Genomic DNA, 18,917 nt, shown 5'->3' on the forward strand with positions numbered 1-18,917 from the left:
CATTGTATGTATATGTGTAGGTGCATGAGAGAAAATATATTGACGGAAGTTTCATTCGGGAGACATTATTTGTAACGAGCTCAGTGTCTTTGTTAAATGTGCAGTTTGTGAAGTGACATGAATTGCCAGCTGTACCAACCCAACATATTGTAATGTATGGATATAATTTTGAAGACGCTAGTAGATAATCAACCACACTGACGCCATTATGAGTAATATATGTAATAGAATCATCATTCTCATTTCATGTATGGAAACCAAATGTACAACAGGATTATGTAAGTTTATGAGTAATATATGTAAATAGAATCATCATTCTCATTTCATGTATGGAAACCAAACGTACAACAGGATTATGTAAGTTTATGAGTACTATATGTAAATAGAATCATCATTCTCATTTCATGTATGGATACCAAACGTACAACAGGATTATGTAAATTCAGAATAGTTACGAAAAGGAGGATTCCTTGGTGATTAATGTTGAAATATTAGAATATTGTCAACATCCCAAGCAAGAGATGATGTACGAAAAAGCTTTTGTCGAAATGATTGTACATGCATGTAAATATATCCCCCACGAACAGCTCATCTATCATTAGAGACCCGTGAAGATCCGGGGTAGAATTGCGTCCCTTTGGCGCTCCAGAAACCCATGATTGTGGGTTCGGATCCCGATTCACACCGATTATGTTTCTAGGTTTGTCAGCACCATACCCGTGCTCGTGGGTTTCACCGAAGTAGTAAACGTCTGAGACCTGCATCACTTCGGGCTTTGCTCCCATATTTAGCTGACACGCCGTGATATAACTGGAATAATGTTAAAAGCGGCGTTAAGCCCCACTCACTCACTCACACCCAGGATAGAATAGGTCTTCAGCAACCCATACAACAGAAGTTCTACAACCAGAACATATAGTCAGTACTTACGAACAACCCTCCTCCGACGTCTGATTAACAGAGCCACGACGACAACGACGATGGCGATGATGACGACTACCACAGTCACACACACAGCAATTGCAATGACATATTTTCTATCCATGTTTCCGTTTTGTTCCAGTGAGAGAGTCACCGTCTGCAAATGTTACAAAACATTTAACATATGCTTTATGTACCGTTACGCAATGGTCCACATACACAATGACACCCCGCTGGCGTCGTCCACCAGATAAACACAAACTACCTGCCTAACAACCGCCCACGTGTCACCCATAGTGTTGATACGTGGGACGGCAGGTTCCCCAGTGCAGTATTACAAATATACGGTGGCCCATATCCGCCACTGGTGAGATCATTTTTCACTGTATGCCTCTACATTTTATCTAGCGGCCGCCAAATACCTTTCTTGCGGCCGCCAGATACTTCCACTGGTGAGATCATTTTCCCCTGTAAACCTCTATATTTGATCTCACCAGTGGAAGTATTTGGCGGCCGCCAGATAAAACATAGAGGCATACAGTGAAAAATGATCTCACCAGTGGCGGGTATGGGCCACCGTACAAATCGCACCTTGGTGTTTCTACCCGGAAGAAGTTGCCGGTAATTTCCTCGTGGCTTGGCAGCATACCTTCACAATCAGGTCAAGTTGGTTGGTTTCTTGTATAACGCCGCACTCAGCAATATTCCAGCTATATGATGGCGGTCTGTAAATAATCGAGTCTGGACCAGATTAGTATCATGAGCTTCGATCCACGCAATTGGGATCGATGACATGCATCAACCAAGTCAGCAAGCCTGACCACCCGATCCCCTTAGTCGCCTTATAAAACAAGCATAGTCCCCTTTTACGGTAAGCCTGGGTTGCTGAAGACCTATTCTGTCCCGGATCTTCACAGGTCTCAGGTTAAGTGGTCGGCCCATTATTATTTTAAGTCGTCGGCCCATTATTTTCATGAGTGAATGAATGTATTATGGATGTACTGTTGATGTATTAAACGTTATCCCGCATCATTGCAGGGACACAAAGGCACGGTTAGCACACTCAACTGATAAAACTGTGCATGGCATCGCGAAAACTCAAATCGTTGTTTTTTTACTTATATAAATATACATTTTCTCCTTGGCTTCCCATTGATATGGAATTAGTGATATGTGTTAAGATAGAGATGGTCTCTTCTGAAACGAGTTGTAGAAGAGATTGTGACGTCACTTTTGAAACTAGCTGTAGAAGAGATTGTGACGTCACTTCTGAAACTAACTGCAGACGAGATTGTGACGTCACTTTTGAAACTAGCTGTAGAAGAGATTGTGACGTCACTTTTGAAACTAGCTGTAGAAGAGATTGTGACGTGTGTGGCGGCGAATAGGTCCAGGGTGATCATACTAAAATGGAGATATAAACCCTGGACAATCGAGGATGCAAAAGACGGAAACGGTTAGATGAATATCATCGACACATGTCAAATGGTAAAACGCCATTAAGTCGATATTGATCATATTGTTATTCATTACTCTCGGGGCTGTTGGGTGGCCTAGTGGTTGAAGCGTTCGCTCGTCACGCCGAAGACCCGGGTTCGATTCCCCACAAGGGTGTGAAGCGTAAACCAATACTCACTCACTCGTCACACTCACTTTTGCATAGCACATGGTCAGCAGGACCTGTTGTTGTGTGTCGACCAACGTGCATAGAAATACAAGGGTCAAAACCAGGTCCATAGTCACAGGAAACTCTGGTAAAAAGTACTCGTGCAACGGGTTGATTAAGGCGTAGTTCCCGGGCTGTATATCGATTTAATCATGTATAGCAAATATGTTGGGAATAGGTAACAAATAATTAATAATATGCTATCATTCCACAGTAGGAGTGAGTTATTTATGTCGTTTTTTAGTGAGAGATAACTCTTGCTACTAAACAAACACCTGGGCTGCTCATATATATTTTCATGGGAGGAGTGGGTGAGCGATTGTTTTGAACAAAATTCCAGTAATATCACGGCGTAATGTTACTTGTTTGTTTGTTTGTTTGTTTGTTTGTTTAACGCCGTACTCAGCAATTGTATGACGGCGGTTTGTAAATAATCGAGTCTGGACCAGACAATCCTGTGATTGTTATGATGAGCATCGATCCACACAATTGGGATCGATGACATGCATCAACCAAGTCAGTGAGCCTGACCACCCGATCCCGTCAGTCGCCTTTTGCGACAAGTAAGTCACGGGTGTCTGTCATGTGTACACGACAATGTGTATTCCCTCTTCTTTAGTGATGAAGTATTCTCAATCTTACACAAGGTTAATACAAAACAAAACAATCATTATTATTACCTGTCTGTACACTATACCTACAAGGAGTTACCCTTGTCAGTCAACAAGACGGTCGTACACGTCGTGTGGGACATCGGGTATGTGTGTACAGGTCTTTTTTATATTTTATAACGCTCAACAAGGGCCCAGTTCTGTAGTTGCGCGGCCCTTAAGAAGAATGATCAACATCGAAATGCGACAGGAACTCTACCGGCAACAAGGAAGTAAAAGGGGAATATCAGACAGTGGCGTCATTGAATCAGTCGCCAGTTCATTGTGTGTGCGACCAAAACTGGTTGAACTCTATAGGGTGGGATAATCATGTGCACGGCGCCACGTCTCACTTTTCCCGCTATAGCACGTCAACATGTCTCACTTTCCCCGCTATAACACCTCGCCCAGTCTCACTTTCCCAACTGAAGCACGTCGCCACGTCTCACTTTCCCCACTATAGCACGTCGCCATGGCTCACTTTCCCCACTATAACACCTACCCCAATCTCACTTTCCCCAAACTCCTTGTCACTCATTTTCCCCACTATACACCTCGCCCAGTCTCACTTTCCTCACTATAACACCTAGCCCAGTCTCAATTTCCCCACTTTAGCAAGTCGGCACGTCTCACTTTCCCCACTAAAGCACGTCGCAACGTCTCACCTTCCCCACTAAAGCACGTCGGCATGTCTCACTTTCCCCAAATATTGCACGTCGCCACGTCTCACTTTCCCTACGAAAGCACATCCCAAAACCTCACTTTCCCCAGTATAGCACGTTGCCGCGTCTCACCTTCCCCACTATAGCACGTCGCTACGTCTCACATTCCCAAATTTGGGCACCTCGCTCAGTTTCACATTCCTCAGTAATGTATTCCAATAGCAATGTATTCCTTTAGAAAACAGCAGTGTACGTACCTTTAGACAACAGCAGTGTATTCCTTACGGACAACAGCAGTGTATTACTTTAGACAACAGCAGTGTGTTCCTTTAGACAACAGCAGTGTATTCCGTTAAACAACAACAGTACTAGTGTATGTCTTTAGACAACAGTACTAATGTATGACTTTAGACAATAGCAATGTATTCCTTTAGAAAACAGCAGTTTGTTACTTTAGAAAAAAGCAGTGTACGTACCTTTAGACAACAGCAGTGTATTACTTTAGACAACAGCAGTGTGTTCCTTTAGACAACAGCAGTGTGTTTCGTCAGAAAACAGCAGTGTGCTCCTTTGCACATCCAAAGTGTATGCCTTTAGGCAACCAAGCGACGTTTGGTTCTGCTTTAGGGATGATGCGACTGTCTCGCACACAATGACTAGCGTGTGATATATAAGTTTCTGTGGAATAAGTTGAAATTACACACACTTGGAAATCTGTCCGACATATAATTGTCTTTGAAATCCATTTCATTGACTAACTTTATTTATTGGAACTCGTATTAGTGGCCAAGCGGCGTACTTCTAAAACCCTGAATCTGCATATTGACTGCCACGTTGCGCGAAGGATGATTCATTTAAACTTGTTGCTGTGTAAGTCCGGATTTTTTGATGAAAAGAACCGTCATGTATACTTTACAGCTGGCAAGTACACAATGCATGACGTTGTGTACCAAGTTCTTGTTTCCACGAGACCACGCCCCGGTGCTTCATCGCCACTGGGAGAAAACGCACGACTCAGATTCTATTAACAGAAAGCTATTTAATCTAAAATTGTACACAAAAGATAACAAATATCGAAACACTGAAATACACTAGTAGTACGGCCCTCATAAAGGTACACGTGTTAACATCAAAAAGCTTCATTTTAATGTGGCTGGAGTGTGGTGTTACACAAGAATACAAACAAACAAACAAACAAAACAGCATTACTCTTTCCCCCATGTTTGAGGAAAATTATTTGAAATTTGCATAATATGTTTACCCCAGCCACTACAAGAATGCTTTGCATAATGCTTTTCCTGTTGTTGCTGACGTTGTTGCCTGGTACACATATCCTCCTTCAAACTCACGTGATCTTCCTCTTCCTGGGTGGTGCTCATGTCAAGAGTTGCACTTATGTCTGACACTGTGACAGTTTAGTTGCACTACTGACTGACACTGTCACAGTCTCGTTGTTTTTCTGCTTGGCACTGTCACAGTCTCGTTGTATTACTGCTTGACACTGTCACAGTCTCGTGGTATTACTGCTTGACACTGTCACAGACTAGTTGTGTTACTGCTTGACACTGTCACTGTTTAGTTGTAGTACTGTCTGGCACTGCCGCAGTTAAGTTGTACTACTGCCTGACAAGGTCACAGTCTAGTTGTACTACTGCCTGACACTGTCACAGTCTAGTTGTCTTACTGCCTGACACTGTCACAGTCTAGTTGTATTACTGCTTGACACTGTCACAGTCTAGTTGTACTACTGCCTGACGCTGTCAGAGTCTAGTTGTAGTACTGCCTGACACTGTCACAGTCCAGTTGTACTAGTGCTTGACACTGACACAGTCCATTTGTACTACCTCTTGACACTGACACAGTCTAGTTGTACCACTGCCTGACACTGTCACAGTCTAGTTGTAACACTGCCTGACACTGTCACAGTCTAGTTGTATTACTGCCTGACACTGTCACAGTCTAGTTGTATTACTGCCTGACACTGACACAGTCTAGTTGTACCACTGCCTGACACTGTCACAGTCTAGTTGTATTACTGCCTGACACTGTCACAGTCCAGTTGTATTACTGCCTGACACTGTCACTGCCTGACACTTAGTCCAGTTGTTCTACTTCCTGACACTGTCACAGTCTAATCCTGCCGGGGTCCATGCAGGAAGCAAAGGTACTGTAAGTCCCCATGGTCCCTGGTGTGGTGATCTCCCTTTAGTTACTGACGATCTCTAGCCCATTTTTATATTGTGTTGTTCCTTAATACTTAATGCTTTTAAATGTTCCGCAACTAGTTTTAAATCTTTTCTGTAATATTCTAGTTCTCATACTGTCCTTCGATGACAGATTTTTATAAAGTTTAAATATATGTATATTTCATGTCTAATTTCTCGTCACGATATGGCTGAAATATTGCCGATGTGACGTAAAGCATTACCTCACTCACTCACTCACTCACTGTCACAGTCTAGTTGTATTACTGCCTGACACTGTCACAGTCTAATTGTATTACTGCCAGCCGCTGTCACAGTCTAGTTGTATTACTGCCTGACACTGTCACAGTCTAGTTGTATTACTGCTTTACACTCTCACTGTCTAATTGTACTACTGCCTGACGCTTTCAGAGTCTAGTTGTAGTACCGCCTGACAGTGTCAGTCCAGTTGTACTAGTGCTTGACACTGACACAGTCTATTTGTACTACCTCTTGACACTGACACAGTCTAGTTGTACTACTGCCTGACACTGTCACAGTCTAGTTGTATTATTGCCTGACGCTGTCACAGTCTAGTTGTATTACTGCTTGACACTGTCACAGTCCAGTTGTACTACTGCCTGACACTGTCACAGTCCAGTTGTAACACTGCCTGACACTGTCACTGCCTGACACTCAATCCAGTTGTTCTACTTCCTGACACTGTCACAGTCCAGTTGTTCTACTGCTTGGCACTGTCACAGTCTAGTTGTATTGCGGCCTGACACTGTCAAAGCCTAGTTGTATTTCTTCCAGACACTGTCAAAGCCTAGTTGTATTTCTTCCTGACGCTGTCACAGTCCAGTTGTAACACTGCCTGACACTGTCATAGTCCAGTTGTAACACTGCCTGACACTGTCAAAGCCTAGTTGTATTTCTTCCTGACGCTGTCACAGTCCAGTTGTAACACTGCCTGACACTGTCGCAGTCCAGTTGTAACACTGCCTGGCACTGTCGCAGTCCAGTTGTAACACTGCCTGACACTGTCAAAGCCTAGTTGTATTTCTTCCTGATGCTGTCACAGTCCAGTTGTAACGCTGCCTGACACTGTCACAGTCCAGTTGTAACACTGCCTGACACTGTCACAGTCCAGTTGTAACACTGCCTGACACTGTCACAGTCCAGTTGTAACACTGCCTGACACTGTCACAGTCCAGTTGTAACACTGCCTGACACTGTCACAGTCCAGTTGTAACACTGCCTGACACTGTCAAAGCCTAGTTGTATTTCTTCCTGACGCTGTCACAGTCCAGTTGTAACACTGCCTGACACTGTCAAAGCCTAGTTGTATTTCTTCCTGACGCTGTCACAGTCCAGTTGTAACACTGCCTGACACTGTCGCAGTCCAGTTGTAACACTGCCTGACACTGTCACAGTCCAGTTGTAACACTGCCTGACGCTGTCACAGTCCAGTTGTAATACTGCCTGACATTGTCACAGTCCAGTTGTAACACTGCCTGACACTGTCACAGTCCAGTTGTAACACTGCCTGATACTGTCACAGTCCAGTTGTAACACTGCCTGACACTTTCACAGTCCAGTTGTAACACTGCCTGACACTGTCACAGTCCAGTTGTAACGCTGCCTGACACTGTCACAGTCCAGTTGTAACACTGCCTGACACTGTCACAGTCCAGTTGTAACACTACCTGACACTGTCACAGTCCAGTTGTAACACTGCCTGACACAGTCACAGTCCAGTTGTACTACTGCCACACAAAGTCAGGTCTCATTGGTCAGATATCAGACTGTCTACGTGAGCTTGCGTCGCGTAGCACCTGTAGAACCAGTTTTTGCCTGGCCGTCAGGTGGCGCTCTGTGTTACTTAGCGAGGTTTACTAGCGGTGTGGAGGAGCTTGCTTCTGTTGTCCTACCCAGAGTGTGAGGAGCTTATAAACAGTTACTTTTAGTACAGGTTTTACCAGCTTCCTTGTAGAGGGTCTTATCGCTGGTTTCGTCCACACATTTCTCCATCATACAACACAGTAAGTAAGTGTCCACGGTATTATGTTTGTTTGTATACCTCATTATACCACTCTTCAATGTGTGGTTGAATTTGAGAACGAATGGGACAATGTGTAAGCTGACTCCCAGCTCGGCATTGCGGAATAAGAAAACGAAACTAGTCTAGTTGCAGTATGCTTGTTGTGTCATGTTTATTAAAGAATGACGAACAACAGCAGAAAATATAAAGGACCTCTACTTGGACTGTTCTGAAGCATAGTTTGTAAACAATTGTCGATAACCCATGAACTTACTCGAGTGTCGCCTTATTCCTTGAGAGGAGTTTCTGCTCCAGTGGTCACAACGATCACCCCGCTGGTGTAGGCTTGTATCATCAGACTTGTTCTGAAATAAGAACAACAAAGTGATCGTATCGATATCTATCGACCAGTTATCGCCAACTCCCCGTGATAGCGTGTACGTTCTCACATCTCGTTTTAGTTTTTCTCGTTTTTATTAGAGAGAGATGTTCATATAGGACCAGTACTTTTACTGTTCTGAAGCATTGTTTGTAAACAATAGTCGATAACCCCTGAACTTCCTCAGTTGTGCTCGTCTTATTGCGCGAGAGGAGTTTCTGCCCCAGAGGTCGCACCGATCACCCTGCGGGTGTAGGCGGGTGTCATTAGACTTTTGTTCGTAAAAACCAAACGCACTTATTCCTATAACTGTAACAGTGAGGTGCATGACAATATAGCTTTACATATCAAAGTGACCGTATGATATCTAGCAACCAGTTATCGCCAACTCCCCGTTATAACGCGCACGCAATGTGGTATAACGTTTGCTCGTTTTCATTAGAAGAAAACGTAAACAAGACAGACTTCTGTGAGTGTTATAAAGCGATGTAGCTGATTGTTAGACAATGATTGTAACTGTATTACATTGTTTCCGTTGATATGCAGTAGAAGATCTAGATTTGAATTTGGACAATGTTTAGATGTCAGGAATGTAATATTATGTATTGTAAGTAATCCGAGTGAGTAGACGTGTTGGAAATAGCTCCACAATGGGAATATGTTTAGAAAAGTACAGAACCAAAATAGGAGCTTTTATGCAGCCAGATGAAGGTAATAGACATATGCAGGGGATATGCATGGAGAAACGAAGTATTTCCCTGATTTTGAGACTTTCTATGTTGCTTTTCACCTTGCTGGTGGTGAGTGGTGACGTGGAATCTAACCCCGGCCCACAAACTCGGCAGTCTGCTCTACCGGCTGCAAATGCGGATAATGTGACTCCGATCCAGTATAGCACGTTGCCGCGTCTCACCTTCCCCACTATAGCACGTCGCTACGTCTCACATTCCCAAATTTGGGCACCTCGCTCAGTTTCACATTCCTCAGTAATGTATTCCAATAGCAATGTATTCCTTTAGAAAACAGCAGTGTACGTACCTTTAGACAACAGCAGTGTATTCCTTACGGACAACAGCAGTGTATTACTTTAGACAACAGCAGTGTGTTCCTTTAGACAACAGCAGTGTATTCCGTTAAACAACAACAGTACTAGTGTATGTCTTTAGACAACAGTACTAATGTATGACTTTAGACAATAGCAATGTATTCCTTTAGAAAACAGCAGTTTGTTACTTTAGAAAAAAGCAGTGTACGTACCTTTAGACAACAGCAGTGTATTACTTTAGACAACAGCAGTGTGTTCCTTTAGACAACAGCAGTGTGTTTCGTCAGAAAACAGCAGTGTGCTCCTTTGCACATCCAAAGTGTATGCCTTTAGGCAACCAAGCGACGTTTGGTTCTGCTTTAGGGATGATGCGACTGTCTCGCACACAATGACTAGCGTGTGATATATAAGTTTCTGTGGAATAAGTTGAAATTACACACACTTGGAAATCTGTCCGACATATAATTGTCTTTGAAATCCATTTCATTGACTAACTTTATTTATTGGAACTCGTATTAGTGGCCAAGCGGCGTACTTCTAAAACCCTGAATCTGCATATTGACTGCCACGTTGCGCGAAGGATGATTCATTTAAACTTGTTGCTGTGTAAGTCCGGATTTTTTGATGAAAAGAACCGTCATGTATACTTTACAGCTGGCAAGTACACAATGCATGACGTTGTGTACCAAGTTCTTGTTTCCACGAGACCACGCCCCGGTGCTTCATCGCCACTGGGAGAAAACGCACGACTCAGATTCTATTAACAGAAAGCTATTTAATCTAAAATTGTACACAAAAGATAACAAATATCGAAACACTGAAATACACTAGTAGTACGGCCCTCATAAAGGTACACGTGTTAACATCAAAAAGCTTCATTTTAATGTGGCTGGAGTGTGGTGTTACACAAGAATACAAACAAACAAACAAACAAAACAGCATTACTCTTTCCCCCATGTTTGAGGAAAATTATTTGAAATTTGCATAATATGTTTACCCCAGCCACTACAAGAATGCTTTGCATAATGCTTTTCCTGTTGTTGCTGACGTTGTTGCCTGGTACACATATCCTCCTTCAAACTCACGTGATCTTCCTCTTCCTGGGTGGTGCTCATGTCAAGAGTTGCACTTATGTCTGACACTGTGACAGTTTAGTTGCACTACTGACTGACACTGTCACAGTCTCGTTGTTTTTCTGCTTGGCACTGTCACAGTCTCGTTGTATTACTGCTTGACACTGTCACAGTCTCGTGGTATTACTGCTTGACACTGTCACAGACTAGTTGTGTTACTGCTTGACACTGTCACTGTTTAGTTGTAGTACTGTCTGGCACTGCCGCAGTTAAGTTGTACTACTGCCTGACAAGGTCACAGTCTAGTTGTACTACTGCCTGACACTGTCACAGTCTAGTTGTCTTACTGCCTGACACTGTCACAGTCTAGTTGTATTACTGCTTGACACTGTCACAGTCTAGTTGTACTACTGCCTGACGCTGTCAGAGTCTAGTTGTAGTACTGCCTGACACTGTCACAGTCCAGTTGTACTAGTGCTTGACACTGACACAGTCCATTTGTACTACCTCTTGACACTGACACAGTCTAGTTGTACCACTGCCTGACACTGTCACAGTCTAGTTGTAACACTGCCTGACACTGTCACAGTCTAGTTGTATTACTGCCTGACACTGTCACAGTCTAGTTGTATTACTGCCTGACACTGACACAGTCTAGTTGTACCACTGCCTGACACTGTCACAGTCTAGTTGTATTACTGCCTGACACTGTCACAGTCCAGTTGTATTACTGCCTGACACTGTCACTGCCTGACACTTAGTCCAGTTGTTCTACTTCCTGACACTGTCACAGTCTAATCCTGCCGGGGTCCATGCAGGAAGCAAAGGTACTGTAAGTCCCCATGGTCCCTGGTGTGGTGATCTCCCTTTAGTTACTGACGATCTCTAGCCCATTTTTATATTGTGTTGTTCCTTAATACTTAATGCTTTTAAATGTTCCGCAACTAGTTTTAAATCTTTTCTGTGATATTCTAGTTCTCATACTGTCCTTCGATGACAGATTTTTATAAAGTTTAAATATATGTATATTTCATGTCTAATTTCTCGTCACGATATGGCTGAAATATTGCCGATGTGACGTAAAGCATTACCTCACTCACTCACTCACTCACTGTCACAGTCTAGTTGTATTACTGCCTGACACTGTCACAGTCTAATTGTATTACTGCCAGCCGCTGTCACAGTCTAGTTGTATTACTGCCTGACACTGTCACAGTCTAGTTGTATTACTGCTTTACACTCTCACTGTCTAATTGTACTACTGCCTGACGCTTTCAGAGTCTAGTTGTAGTACCGCCTGACAGTGTCAGTCCAGTTGTACTAGTGCTTGACACTGACACAGTCTATTTGTACTACCTCTTGACACTGACACAGTCTAGTTGTACTACTGCCTGACACTGTCACAGTCTAGTTGTATTATTGCCTGACGCTGTCACAGTCTAGTTGTATTACTGCTTGACACTGTCACAGTCCAGTTGTACTACTGCCTGACACTGTCACAGTCCAGTTGTAACACTGCCTGACACTGTCACTGCCTGACACTCAATCCAGTTGTTCTACTTCCTGACACTGTCACAGTCCAGTTGTTCTACTGCTTGGCACTGTCACAGTCTAGTTGTATTGCGGCCTGACACTGTCAAAGCCTAGTTGTATTTCTTCCAGACACTGTCAAAGCCTAGTTGTATTTCTTCCTGACGCTGTCACAGTCCAGTTGTAACACTGCCTGACACTGTCATAGTCCAGTTGTAACACTGCCTGACACTGTCAAAGCCTAGTTGTATTTCTTCCAGACACTGTCAAAGCCTAGTTGTATTTCTTCCTGACGCTGTCACAGTCCAGTTGTAACACTGCCTGACACTGTCATAGTCCAGTTGTAACACTGCCTGACACTGTCAAAGCCTAGTTGTATTTCTTCCTGACGCTGTCACAGTCCAGTTGTAACACTGCCTGACACTGTCGCAGTCCAGTTGTAACACTGCCTGGCACTGTCGCAGTCCAGTTGTAACACTGCCTGACACTGTCAAAGCCTAGTTGTATTTCTTCCTGATGCTGTCACAGTCCAGTTGTAACGCTGCCTGACACTGTCACAGTCCAGTTGTAACACTGCCTGACACTGTCACAGTCCAGTTGTAACACTGCCTGACACTGTCACAGTCCAGTTGTAACACTGCCTGACACTGTCACAGTCCAGTTGTAACACTGCCTGACACTGTCACAGTCCAGTTGTAACACTGCCTGACACTGTCAAAGCCTAGTTGTATTTCTTCCTGACGCTGTCACAGTCCAGTTGTAACACTGCCTGACACTGTCAAAGCCTAGTTGTATTTCTTCCTGACGCTGTCACAGTCCAGTTGTAACACTGCCTGACACTGTCGCAGTCCAGTTGTAACACTGCCTGACACTGTCACAGTCCAGTTGTAACACTGCCTGACGCTGTCACAGTCCAGTTGTAATACTGCCTGACATTGTCACAGTCCAGTTGTAACACTGCCTGACACTGTCACAGTCCAGTTGTAACACTGCCTGATACTGTCACAGTCCAGTTGTAACACTGCCTGACACTTTCACAGTCCAGTTGTAACACTGCCTGACACTGTCACAGTCCAGTTGTAACGCTGCCTGACACTGTCACAGTCCAGTTGTAACACTGCCTGACACTGTCACAGTCCAGTTGTAACACTACCTGACACTGTCACAGTCCAGTTGTAACACTGCCTGACACAGTCACAGTCCAGTTGTACTACTGCCACACAAAGTCAGGTCTCATTGGTCAGATATCAGACTGTCTACGTGAGCTTGCGTCGCGTAGCACCTGTAGAACCAGTTTTTGCCTGGCCGTCAGGTGGCGCTCTGTGTTACTTAGCGAGGTTTACTAGCGGTGTGGAGGAGCTTGCTTCTGTTGTCCTACCCAGAGTGTGAGGAGCTTATAAACAGTTACTTTTAGTACAGGTTTTACCAGCTTCCTTGTAGAGGGTCTTATCGCTGGTTTCGTCCACACATTTCTCCATCATACAACACAGTAAGTAAGTGTCCACGGTATTATGTTTGTTTGTATACCTCATTATACCACTCTTCAATGTGTGGTTGAATTTGAGAACGAATGGGACAATGTGTAAGCTGACTCCCAGCTCGGCATTGCGGAATAAGAAAACGAAACTAGTCTAGTTGCAGTATGCTTGTTGTGTCATGTTTATTAAAGAATGACGAACAACAGCAGAAAATATAAAGGACCTCTACTTGGACTGTTCTGAAGCATAGTTTGTAAACAATTGTCGATAACCCATGAACTTACTCGAGTGTCGCCTTATTCCTTGAGAGGAGTTTCTGCTCCAGTGGTCACAACGATCACCCCGCTGGTGTAGGCTTGTATCATCAGACTTGTTCTGAAATAAGAACAACAAAGTGATCGTATCGATATCTATCGACCAGTTATCGCCAACTCCCCGTGATAGCGTGTACGTTCTCACATCTCGTTTTAGTTTTTCTCGTTTTTATTAGAGAGAGATGTTCATATAGGACCAGTACTTTTACTGTTCTGAAGCATTGTTTGTAAACAATAGTCGATAACCCCTGAACTTCCTCAGTTGTGCTCGTCTTATTGCGCGAGAGGAGTTTCTGCCCCAGAGGTCGCACCGATCACCCCGCGGGTGTAGGCGGGTGTCATTAGACTTTTGTTCGTAAAAACCAAACGCACTTATTCCTATAACTGTAACAGTGAGGTGCATGACAATATAGCTTTACATATCAAAGTGACCGTATGATATCTAGCAACCAGTTATCGCCAACTCCCCGTTATAACGCGCACGCAATGTGGTATAACGTTTGCTCGTTTTCATTAGAAGAAAACGTAAACAAGACAGACTTCTGTGAGTGTTATAAAGCGATGTAGCTGATTGTTAGACAATGATTGTAACTGTATTACATTGTTTCCGTTGATATGCAGTAGAAGATCTAGATTTGAATTTGGACAATGTTTAGATGTCAGGAATGTAATATTATGTATTGTAAGTAATCCGAGTGAGTAGACGTGTTGGAAATAGCTCCACAATGGGAATATGTTTAGAAAAGTACAGAACCAAAATAGGAGCTTTTATGCAGCCAGATGAAGGTAATAGACATATGCAGGGGATATGCATGGAGAAACGAAGTATTTCCCTGATTTTGAGACTTTCTATGTTGCTTTTCACCTTGCTGGTGGTGAGTGGTGACGTGGAATCTAACCCCGGCCCACAAACTCGGCAGTCTGCTCTACCGGCTGCAAATGCGGATAATGTGACTCCGATTCAAACGATGACATTATGAATACTCTCATGGACATAAAATCAGATTTGAAGACGGTAAATGATATATTTGAAAGTCTCAACATGAAGGTGGACAACATGGCTTCGCGGGTAAACGAAAATCTCGAGACAATCACGGAACTCCGTGCACAAACTCGTGTGAACGTATGCTCGCTATGAAAGATAAAATGGACGATTATGAATCTAGTTCAAGAAGAAATAACCTGATTTTCCATGGTATTGTTGAAGTAAAAGGTGAGACTTGGGATCTTTCAGAAATAAAAGTGCGTCAGTTCATGAAGGACACACTGAATATTATTGATGCTGATAGCATATTAATAACAAGAGCACACAGGCTACGAAACCGCAAATCACACGCTCCGAAAATTGCAAACTTCGTATCTACAGAAGACAGAAACAAGATACTTAAGTCGGCGAGAGATAAACAACGAGGGAATAACAACTTTAACCATGGTGGGAGAGTGTTAGAGGACCTTACAAAGCAGGTATCCGTCATGATAAACTCATAATAGACGGAGAAGTTTATGCTTACGACAGAATCAGTGGTATTATAGGCATAAAATGATAGATAAAATAATAGTAATTAGCAAGTCATTAAGACACTCATAGTAATTATATAAATAAACAAGATGAGGGGCTAGCAGAGTAAGAAATAGGTATAACACATGGGAAGATATAGGAAGGACAGGCGATATAGGAATTGAGGAGCACAGGAGACATACTGGGTCACTGTTAACCAGGGGTGACAGTACTAGGTCGAGGGTCGGGGTGCTAGAGCAAAACAATAAAGGTAACATAGCAAGGGAACATACAGGTTGCCAAAGACAAAATAGATTGAGAGAGGAAACGTAGAGGAAATTGCCCTCGGATTCATATATGTTTGTTTTTTGGGGGGTGGGGGGGTGGGGGAGGGGGTTTTGTTGGGGTTTTTTTGGGGGGGAGGGGGGGGGGGGGTAGTACAGACTCTGGAAGTCAAGACGGTCACATTACCACAAGTCCTAAAAAGAACCTAGAGATTAGACAACCGTGGGCTAGGACGACCTAATGTCAGGGGAGATAGGTGGATGGCCAATGCCAATGAAAAAAATGAGTAAGGCCATGACGTAAGTCGGGAGTAAAAAGACAAGGAAACGGGAGGTTCGGGAGGATCCCACTTGAACACTGTGGTCTCGTTCTAATATTCGAAAAGAAACATACAAACCTCCAGTATTTGACTAGGGATTGAAGCCTTGCGGCCGAAGACCCTTAATTATCAAGTGACCATAGAGTGGGTTGACCAACAACACTAGAGTGAATAAAAGCTGTTGAACGAAGATCACTCTTTGTAGTTGTTGGAGTAACTACGGTAATAAATCCAAGGCCCTCGGGTACTGACATTGTACCTCTCGCTCGTCCCCGAGCGTCAGTACCAGGAACGAGGGGATTACCGTAGTTAGTTCGAAGAGGTACTCGAATTGCCACCCTGGTAATTAACAACAATTACCGTATTTTACCATCTTAAAAATACCTTGGATAGTGGTACAAACGTCTGTGTATCTAATCAACGTAAAGGATCACGCGACAACAGACAAGGAAATATGACAGGAGACGCCCACGTGAGTTTATCTACATCTCGTGGGCCCGGAAGTACAGCTCAAGCTCCTCACAGCAATAGTACGTTCCCGGAGCGCTCTATACTATCGTTGCCACCAGTCAAAACTCCCCACTGTGAATAGGTGGTCACAACCATGATCTGAGTTGAGCTCGCAACCGAATGACCGTTATGTTTACAAACAAGTGACGACTGTCGTGACGCCGAATTCACTTATCGCTGCTAAATTACTTTCTTCGTTTGTCAATTTGAATTTCTGTTTCATTCACACTACCCTGTTATTGATATCGTAAGAATGTAAGGGAGAGGTTGATTGATTTTCCGTTAGTCTGCAATCTCGAACCAATCTGATTATCAAAGCAACAAAGTAAATTCATCTGGAAAACTTGGTCAGTCGTAAACCTTTTCAAATTGAAATATGATGGCATTCCCAAAGACATTAACATGAGTATAAACGTTACTACAAATGGGGTTGGAGGGCAAATTTCAAGATTCTTGTAATGGCCGCGCACACACTGGTGGCAGCGATGTAACGAGACTGTAACGAAGGTGTCACGTGCTGGGAAGGAGCTTGAGTACAGCTCTGCCAAGGGAGAGCACTCTATATAGTGATCGTGATTGAGGAGAAGGCGGAAGCAAAACACTCCGTATCCTATCGTGGAACATTGAAGGATTGTATAAATATGTAAGTTTTCCTGATAGATTTTAGTAAAGCGTTTGACTGTATAAATCATGATGTTCTTTTTCAAAGTCTTCATGGTGTAGAGCTCAGAGGAAACTTCTTAAATTTTATTACATCTATGTACAACAAACTTTCTGCTTGTGTGAGGACAGATTCTGGTTTGTCTGGTTATTTCAAATGCAGCACTGGTACCTGTAGCATATCAAGGCACCAATGCATCGGTCATGGGGTTTTGTTCTGTTCTTTTGGCAAATAAGAGGATAGTTAGTAACAACGAATTTTTTCACTACTATCACAAAATCATTCGACACAGACACTGCTTCAAACCCGTTTGTAGACTGGACACAGTTATTTGGGCACCGATTATATAACTCCTACCGACAGGGTGCAGGTGGTGGTTCAAAGCGAAACGAACGACACTGTCTGTTGTCTTAGTTAAGCTGGGCGGCGACTTTGATCTTGCCTCCAACCATGCATGTAGTAGAAGTAAACGATGATTTGGACAACCAAGAAATATTGACCTTTTTCACACTCTCGCCATCTTGGATCGAAAACGAGGCTTGGAGAGCATAGCTCCATGCAGTGTATGTCGCATCAGTTGTTAGGGAACAGACAGCATGTTGTGCATTTCACTGATGGACATTTCAAACAAACAAAAAATGGTATCCTCTGTATCTAATACAGAAGATATTTCACATTTAATTCTGAGGTCCAACTAAAATATGCCTGTAATACACTGGAATTAGCATTTTGCTGTCAGGATCCCGGAAATGAATCGAAAGGTGCATGTCGAGATACTTTTTCAGAAATAGATTGTTTTATCATAACCTCGTCGGCATATAGGTACAATGTGACAGTAGATTCAATGACAGAAGTTTTGTATCGTAAAAGAACTGCAGGACAGGAAACACGTCAGTGTACTTTTGCAAATTTGCTCAGTCAATGCGTGGCTTGGCGAACTCGAGACCGTCGATCATGTTTATTTCACGTTTCATACTGGTGTTTGCTGCACAACGCATTATCGTTTTGCCATGAGTCCAGTTGACAAAAGACACTTTTTCTGCTATGATTTTCATCGAAACAAATGACGATATAAATGAAATTAGTTCACAAAATAACTCGTGTGTCAAAATAAATATTCAGAAGGGGTGATAACTCTATTCAGTGTGTACAATGACAGATGATACTTTACTTGTTCTCAAAAATCACTTACTTAACTGATTATTGCCGACTGAGATTGCACCGTGCACGACAAAAGTCATAATGTGTGAACTGTTTAAAATAAGTTAAAAGGAAACTTAAAATTGATAAATATAAATAATGCATGAAATTAAAGACATATAAGAATTGATACAAACACCAACTTCTTGAACACCCTGACCTAGTCCTGTATGATGTTAGGTAATTGTATATCAAAAGGAAGCTACTAATACATTTATCCTGAATAGTTTGAAAATGTCTTGATCAGATATGAGGACAGATAAAATAACAAAAGATGAAAAGGAATCAACTTCATTTGGTAATCAAGCCAAGACAAAATATATGTAGAGGTACAAATAATGTTTATGGAACAATCTGGATTTCTCATATTTAACAAAGAAAAACAAACCGAAATTTTCATGTGTTTATTTCTCACAATATAAGTTTTCAAAACTTAACAAAAGCACCTTATTAAATTCCAGGAGAAATAATTTTCTTGCTTGTAAACAATGGTACAATG

The 18,917-nt window shown here is 42.8% G+C and overlaps 1 protein-coding gene across 8 annotated transcripts in view; it reads left to right on the top strand.

The window, feature by feature from the left end:
• The window catches only part of LOC139458224 (uncharacterized), a 79,390-nt gene that overhangs the window by 41,568 nt on the left and 18,905 nt on the right, over positions 1–18,917 (top strand). For 4 of the 8 annotated variants that reach the window (XM_071239577.1, XM_071239578.1, XM_071239584.1 and 1 more), the window contains exon 1: positions 13,502–13,642. The exons of 2 other annotated variants lie outside the window; for them this stretch is intronic. The gene's annotated coding sequence lies outside the window, so the exon portion shown is untranslated. Of the gene's footprint in view, positions 1–13,501; positions 13,647–18,917 lie in introns of those variants that run through there. 2 more of the 8 variants (XM_071239579.1, XM_071239585.1) reach the window with 1 other exon arrangement.

This window comes from Haliotis cracherodii, unplaced genomic scaffold (genome assembly GCF_022045235.1).
Source record: "Haliotis cracherodii isolate W230 unplaced genomic scaffold, xgHalCrac1.p SCAF_12, whole genome shotgun sequence".
Taxonomy (NCBI): domain Eukaryota; kingdom Metazoa; phylum Mollusca; class Gastropoda; order Lepetellida; family Haliotidae; genus Haliotis; species Haliotis cracherodii.